This window comes from Lygodium microphyllum, chromosome 26, assembly GCF_053477565.2.
Source record: "Lygodium microphyllum isolate KBCC chromosome 26, Lygodium_microphyllum_v1.1.10, whole genome shotgun sequence".
Lineage (NCBI taxonomy): Eukaryota > Viridiplantae > Streptophyta > Polypodiopsida > Schizaeales > Lygodiaceae > Lygodium > Lygodium microphyllum.
In genome coordinates, this window is record NC_141160.1 from 35,811,028 (window position 1) to 35,818,586 (window position 7,559).

A 7,559-nucleotide genomic window follows, 5' to 3' on the forward strand; every position below is an offset into this window, starting at 1 on the left:
AAGGTCGTGTTATAGGCCCACACTGCCACATATAACTTTTTATCCCAATCTCGTTTCTTTTCCGACACAATTTTGGACAGGATGCCCACAAGCTGCTTGTTGCTGCTTTCTACTTGCCCATTCGCTTGCGGATTATATGGGGTTGTCTTGTTATGTTTAATTTGCCAAGTCTCAGTAAGACTTTTTATCACTTTGTTCAGGAAATGCGTCCCTCGGTCCGATACTATCTCCTTTGGTGGACCGAATCGGCATATTATTTGCTCCAACAAGAAACTAGCGGTCTCCTTTGCATTGTCCTGTCGTGTTGCGCGGGCTTCTGACCACTTAGTAAAATAATCAGTCGCCACGATAATATATCTCTTCTGCGTAGTGGACGACGGCGTAATAGGGCCAACGAAGTCGATCCCCCACTTCTCAAACGGAAGTATTGCCATTATGGGTGTCAAGGGTCGCTTCCTATTCTCTCGGCTATCATGCCGTTGGCAAATATCGCATCTTTTGACGTACTCAAATGCGTCTTGAAAAATAGCTGGCCACCAATATCCCGCTCTTAGTGCTTTTTGGGCAGTTAAGCGTCCAGCAAAATGCCCTCCGCATGCGGAGTCATGGCACTCTGATAAAATAAACGGGACCTCGTCAGGCATCACGCATCGGCGATAAATATCATCAACACCTTGCCGATACAACGTGCCTGCGATAACGGTAAATTTCAAAGCCTGTTGCTTGATCTTGCGCTTTTCTGACGCTGATAGACCAGCTCCAGTCTCCCCCGTCGATAAATAATGTGTTATTGCTGCATACCAAGAGGGAATGGATGCTGTGTCAATCCTAAACAACGATTCTAAGTCACTACCTTCAACCAGCGTTTCTTTTGGCTCGCCAAAATCCACAAGGCACTCTACAATGCCCTGCAACCTGGGTGGCTTGCTCTTGACCTCATAGTCAAACTCTTGTAGCATTATCAACCACTTTGCCAAGCGGTCAAGCGGTTGCAACTTATTCATTAGCAATCGTAGACCTTCCGCCTTTGTATAAAGAACAACCTTTTCATACAGGATATAATGCCTGAATTTCTTGGTCGCAAAGACCATAGCCAAGCACAACTTCTCCATGTATGTATAATTGATCTCGGATATACCTAGCTTCCGACTAGCAAAAGCAATTGGGTGATACCATTTCTCTTCCCAGATCTGTGCTAAACAACAGCTAATGCTGTGCATTGTAGCTACTGAAAATATATAAAATATTTCGCCCCTCTTAGGTGCTTTTAACACAGGTGCTTTAGTGAGCTCCTGCTTCACATCCTCAAATGATATCTTGCAAGCATCACTCCATGAAAATAGACAGTTATAGGATAATAGATTTGTGAGTGGCAAAGTTCTTTCTGCCAGGGCATTGATAAATCTATGATAATACCCTACTGATGACAGAAAACTGTGCACCTCCTTTGGAGTACATGGCGGACTCATGGCAACGATGACCTTGATCTTCTCAGGATCAGTTGCGATCCCCACTGAGCTAACCACATGGCCCAATAACAGCCCATATGGCACTCCAAAGACACACTTCCTTGGATTCAGAGCGATGCAAAATTGTCTGCAACGCTCAAAACACTTCCTTAATATGATCAATTGCCTCTCCCTTACAGTGGCTGCCCCCAGATCGTCAATAAATACTTTGAGCTCCTCTTGGGATATGTCACCAAAGGTTTTATCGGCTGTTCTTTGCCACGACCCAGGTGCATTGCATAACCCAAACGCCATCACATGGTACGCAAAGGTACCGAAGACAGTTATGAAAGTCATTTTCAGCTTGTCTTCTTCTGCAATCGCCATTTGGTTATAACCTGCAAAACAGTCCATGAACGAATAGATCTCTCTACCTGCCAGCTGATCCAGAATCTGGTCAATGAATGGCAACGGGTAGTAATCTTTTACTGTCTGTTTATTTAGCTCTCTAAAATCTACACAAAGCCGGATCTGGTTATTCTTCTTCTTCCTGATGACGATTGGTGAACACCACTCTGTGTGCTGCACAGGAAAAATTAAACCAGCCTTCCGTAGCTTCTGTAGCTCCTCAAATAGTCCGTCCCTCAGCTCAAAAGGCATACGCCTTACTTTCTGACGTACGGGACGACTACCTTCCTTAACTGGAATAGTGTGGACAGCTAGGCTGGGAGGTATACCTCGCAGCTCGTCATAGCTCCAAGCAAATATATCTCGAAATTCTTGAATAAGGGACACATAGTCCTCTCTTTCTGCTGAACTGAGCATGGATCCCAATTTAATTGGCCGCGAATCATTCGGCGTACCAAGGTCCAACTCGATCACATCAGCATCTCTTATCCTATCTTGCGGCTCTATTGGCTCATTTAGGGTTATCTGATAGATATCCTCTGTAGTAGATCCCTCATTGGATTCATCACTAGAGGACGACTCACCATCAGATGCCTCAACTGCAGTTTCTAGTTCAGTGGAGGGTAAAGGAGCCCACTCACTTTGCGGAGATTCAGGGTAAGCATTAACTATTACCCGATTAGCACCTCTCCCTAGAATCACTCGACCGGCGGGTATATCGACTTGACAGTCTGTTCGTAGGATCCAAGGCCTGCCTAGCAATATTTGATAGCTAGGACGCCCAGCAAATCTTATCACTCTAAAGTCCAAGAAGCATTCTACGCTTGCAACCGTCACATGAACTTTAGTAACACAACCTTCTGGTTGTCTTAAACTGTCATCAGCCATTCTGAGAAGGGTAGAGCCATCTTTTTGAATGCCTAGACCCAGCCTCTCCATCAACTCTGAACTCATGATATTGACGGATGAGCCTGTATCTACAATAGCATGCTCTACTAAAATCCCATCGACATATGCTGGAACCCTAGGGCAATTCTTTTCAGCATGATCCATCCAGTCTTCTCCTACTCTCACTATGCCCATAGGTTCTACAATATACCCGATCCGCAAGATCTTTTTGAACTCCTTGCGTACTCCAGGCGATAATTTAATAAGCTGCAAGAGGTTCACGTCTGGCTTGACTTCGCAAAGAGAACTTGCCAAATCAAAATCATGATATGTGGTCAAAGCTCTCTTCTCTCGCCAAACCATCCTCTCTTTCGGTTTCTGAACCGGCTTTGGAGCCTCTTTTCTAGCTCTCGCCTTCTTCCTTGGCATTTCTTTATCCTTTTTAGGATCTACTTTGCTGTCAACCGGTTTTAAGGGTCCCCCTTCCAAATCAGGCTTTAGGACTTGCGTCCCCTTGTCCCCTTGTTTAGGGTTTCCCTCAACCGGCTTTGCATTATCCTTATCGCCCTCTTTAGCCTTTTGGCCTCTTGTCACGGCTCTTAGGCTAGAGGTCTCCGCACCATCAACATGTACCGCTTCAATGAGGCTAACTCCGTTGCCTTGGGGTAGCTCTTCTACATTGGCTTTTCCCCTTTGCAGTATCTGCCTTGGTCCATCATTCTGCGAAAGGTCATTACCTTGTGCTCTATGATTAATCGGACCCGGCTATTTACTTCCTTGCTGGAGGGAACTAATCTTACTCCAGCACGTGGCGGCTAAGTGGCCAGACATTCCACAAATGTCGCATTTAACATTAGGGCAGTTCCTAGGGAAGTGCTGCCCACCACACCACTTACAGCTAAATCTAGATGGGCCACCCTCTTCGGAGCATCGGCTCCCTATTAGATTTTGCTGCTTCTTAAGGAAGTTGACATCCATGGCTATTTGTCTATACTGTTCACTGATCATGTCCGTATAGTGCTTCATCATGTCCTTAACCTCGCCAAGAACATTGGAAGAACTCGACTCATAGCCTTGGTCATTACCATGTCGTTCCATCGGCCTAACAATTCGATTAGGCACTGGTTGTTGAGCCACAGGCATGGTGTTAGAATTGCCCGCCTGGCCTCCACCACTTGAAGCCATTTGACTGCCCGTAGGCATCGACATGCTAGGGGGAGCTGGTAATAAAGGCACATTCTGCATCATGTTCCCTCTCCCATTAGGGTTAGCCATCGTTATCCCTTGGCCACTACTGCCATTGGCCATTGGCACATTGTTTCCCAACACTAAACCCATATTCGAATTGCCTCGAGAAGCATAGGCCGCTTGTAGTCGGGATTCCACCTCTTGTGCTCGTGTAATGGCAGTGTCTATATCCCCCAAGGGAACACTACTCAACTGCAATTGGATATTAAAGTCCAAACCATGAAGGAAATATTGCAATTGGGCCGCTGGGGGGATAGGAATAGAGGTGTCCAACTTACGAAAAACCTCTTTTATCTTCTTCGCATAAGCACGAATATCCTCGTGTGGTTCTTGGCGGGTCACGTTAAGTACACGCAACCAATATTGCCCACCCCTTTCAGGGGCAAACTCCCTTCGAAAAGCTCCATAAAATGAATCAATATTCAATATGGTTCCGGCTTCTAAACCATGATACCATATAGCGGCTCTTCCTTTGAGAGTCATATTGAAGAACATCATTAAATCTCCTTCCTCTTGAATGCGACAATTAAACATCAGCTTTTGAAACTCCCTAATGTGGAGTTCCGCATCTTTCTCAACTAACCCATTAAAAATGGGTAGCGGGTAACCTAGAGCCGGCAAATCCGTCGTTCCTGCTGGAATTGCAATAGGCTGCGCCATGACAAGGATTGGATTTGCACTAGGAATAGGGGACGGTGGGGTTACACCTCCCGTACTTGACGTGGACTGGCTTATAGAAGGAAGGGGAGCACTAGAGCTTCCACCTTCTCCTAACTTACTGCTTGTGGTCCTAAGACCACTAGATCCACTCCCTCGTAAGGGTTCAGCACCGCTATGCTTAGGGGAATATCTCCTAAAAATTTCAGCACGTCGTCTAGCTCTTTCGTCTCTTTCTTGCTTTTGGATTTCTGCTAGACGATGCTTATCAATACATAACGGATTAATCTCAGTATCCTTTGGCATAAACTGCTAGTTGGTCCCTAAACAACCAGGATTCGAGAACTGCCACTTGTAAGCGGCTCCCGGCAGACGCACCACTGATGGACCTAAAACGGGCCGGCACTGGCTCATGCACTAGCCGGGCCTCGTCACTACGCACAAGACAACCCCTCGGCCTCGCGGCCAGGAGCGTCTGTCAAAATCTTGCCTTCCTAAACATTGCGTTTGTATGTTTTAATCGTTTGTAGTCCAACTTGCTATCTCTCACCCACTACTCCTCAGAGGGAGTTCCCTTTCACATAGCCAAAAGGCTCGAATCACATACACATGGGGTTCCTCCTACGGCTGAATGCCGTCAACCCTTTGCGACTCTCCTACACCTTGGGGATTGGCCCCTCAGTGCGTCGCTCAACATATAAACACATCGCACATAAGTCACTCAAGGTACCAAATAAACGTGTCCAGGAATGTACCATTTCCTTGCTTGCTTTCCCCCTTTAGGACCCCTCGACTAGTCTACAGTATGGGTATCTCACTGCCTCTCAACGTAGGTCATATCCTCATAAACCAATTGCAATGCATGTCCAGGAGCTGATCACTGATACTTTTAAATTCTTTTCATGCTCCATGCATTTGGTGGATGCCTAGTGCTCATACATGTAGTAAAACAATATCGTGCACAAGTGCAAAACATCCTTTTCATGGTTCCTTTCTAACGATTGTGCTTCGTTGCATGGTATTTTACGGCTTTTTCCCTTATTTTTCCATATCAAAAGCGGACAAAACCGAACTAAAACACGGAAACAAGACTGATCTGAAGCAAATCTTCATGCCTCAGCCTTGCTATACATTCACGGACATTACTCATAATTTTTCCAATTTTCCGAAGCCCAAAATATAATTTTTCCCTATTTTTTAGGGTTTTTCCATCATTTTCTTGTAAATTTCCCCATTTTCTCCCATTTTTTAATTGCTGAAAATTAAGTTCAGTTTATGGGCTGTGGCCCTTAGTTCATTTCAGCAGAAACAGAAATTTTAGTAGGTGTGGATTAATTTATTGCATCATTTTTAGCCCAAAAAACCCTATTTTCCTTCATTTTTATGGGTTTTTCATGTCTCGGTTTTCTATTTTCTGCTATCCCACACATGTTTTTCCTGATTTTTAAATGATGAACAGCTAGAAAACAACTCAAAGCACGACATACTCAAAACTCAATCCATATGAACACATTTTTATCAACCAAATTTGCATCAAAAGGCCATTTCCTTTGTAAAAACAATTATTACCGTGTCTTGCGGGTTTTTTCATTAAATTTGGCGCATTCCCCGACTGATTTCCAGCCATGAATTCTGCTTGGAATCAGCAATCTACAATGGTTTTGCATTGCTCTTTCATCCCGTCAAGAATCGGCATCCATCCGGCCGTCCATCTCCATCCTATTCCTTCAAGCACGAACGGGGGCTAAGAGGAGAGAGAGGGAGGAGAGAGAAAGACTGATTTTCTCTCTCTCTCTACAGTCCACCATTACGGGAGCGGAGACTGGTGATTTGATCGGCACAATGTCTTGATCGGGCCTGAGTGCTCGTAGCTATGGCTTACATGTAAGCCATGAATCGATTATGGGGGGGGGGGCCGTTTTTTTTTCCGCCGCGTTGCAGACGAGTTCATGGGTTCGCCTATTTTCGTCAATTTTGGGTGGGGGGCTCCCAAAGGGCACCCCCCACTAATCACACCCTTTGGCATTTCAACTTTGGCCACTCACTTGGGCGTCCCGGGCGGTTTTTGGCTATCTTCCACATCCGGACTCCGAACTTCGATCTGAAAATTCCTGTGAGCTCGTCTCAACATCCCGGACAGGCTTGCAGCTTCACTGACTGGCACGGGCGCACGGAAAAATTATGAAAATTCACGGAGTGTCGCACGGGCGCCCGTCAAGCACTTAATGCTTAAAATCGTCCTAGGTCGAGCCGCCGCCTTCGCGATCTGGTATTTTTCCCCGCATTTCCACATTTTTCTGCTATTTTTAGGCACGTTCCGGGGCCTAAAATCCATCCTTCAATAGGAAGTTTGTACGTAATTTTTCATTACTTGCTTTACCATTAACCAAACTTCTGAAGAAAGGAATTGTTTATCATTGGTCCGAAAATCAACAGAAATCCTTTGACTTATTGAAACATGCATTAACCCATGCCCCTGTTCTACAGTTGCCTGATTTTAATAGACCATTCTTTCTAGTAGTGACCGATGCTAGTGGATCAGGAATAGGAGCTGTACTTATGCAAGACAACCATCCCATAGCCTATTCTAGTTGTAAGCTGAAACCTTCTGAATTGAAATATTCCACATATGACAAAGAAATATTAGCAGTTGTACAAGCATTAAGACAGTGGAAACACTACTTAATGGGTTCAGAATTTATGATTAAGATCGATCAGCAAAGTATTAGACATTTACTTAGCCAACAGCAAATCTCTGACCGACATATCAAATGGGCATCCTTTATTCAAAGTTTTCATCCTATCATTCAATACCAACCTGGAAAAGAAAATGTAGTGGCTGATGCATTGAGTAGAAGACCTGCCATACATAACATTTCTGTTATATCTTTTGATTTTTTGATTGCTATG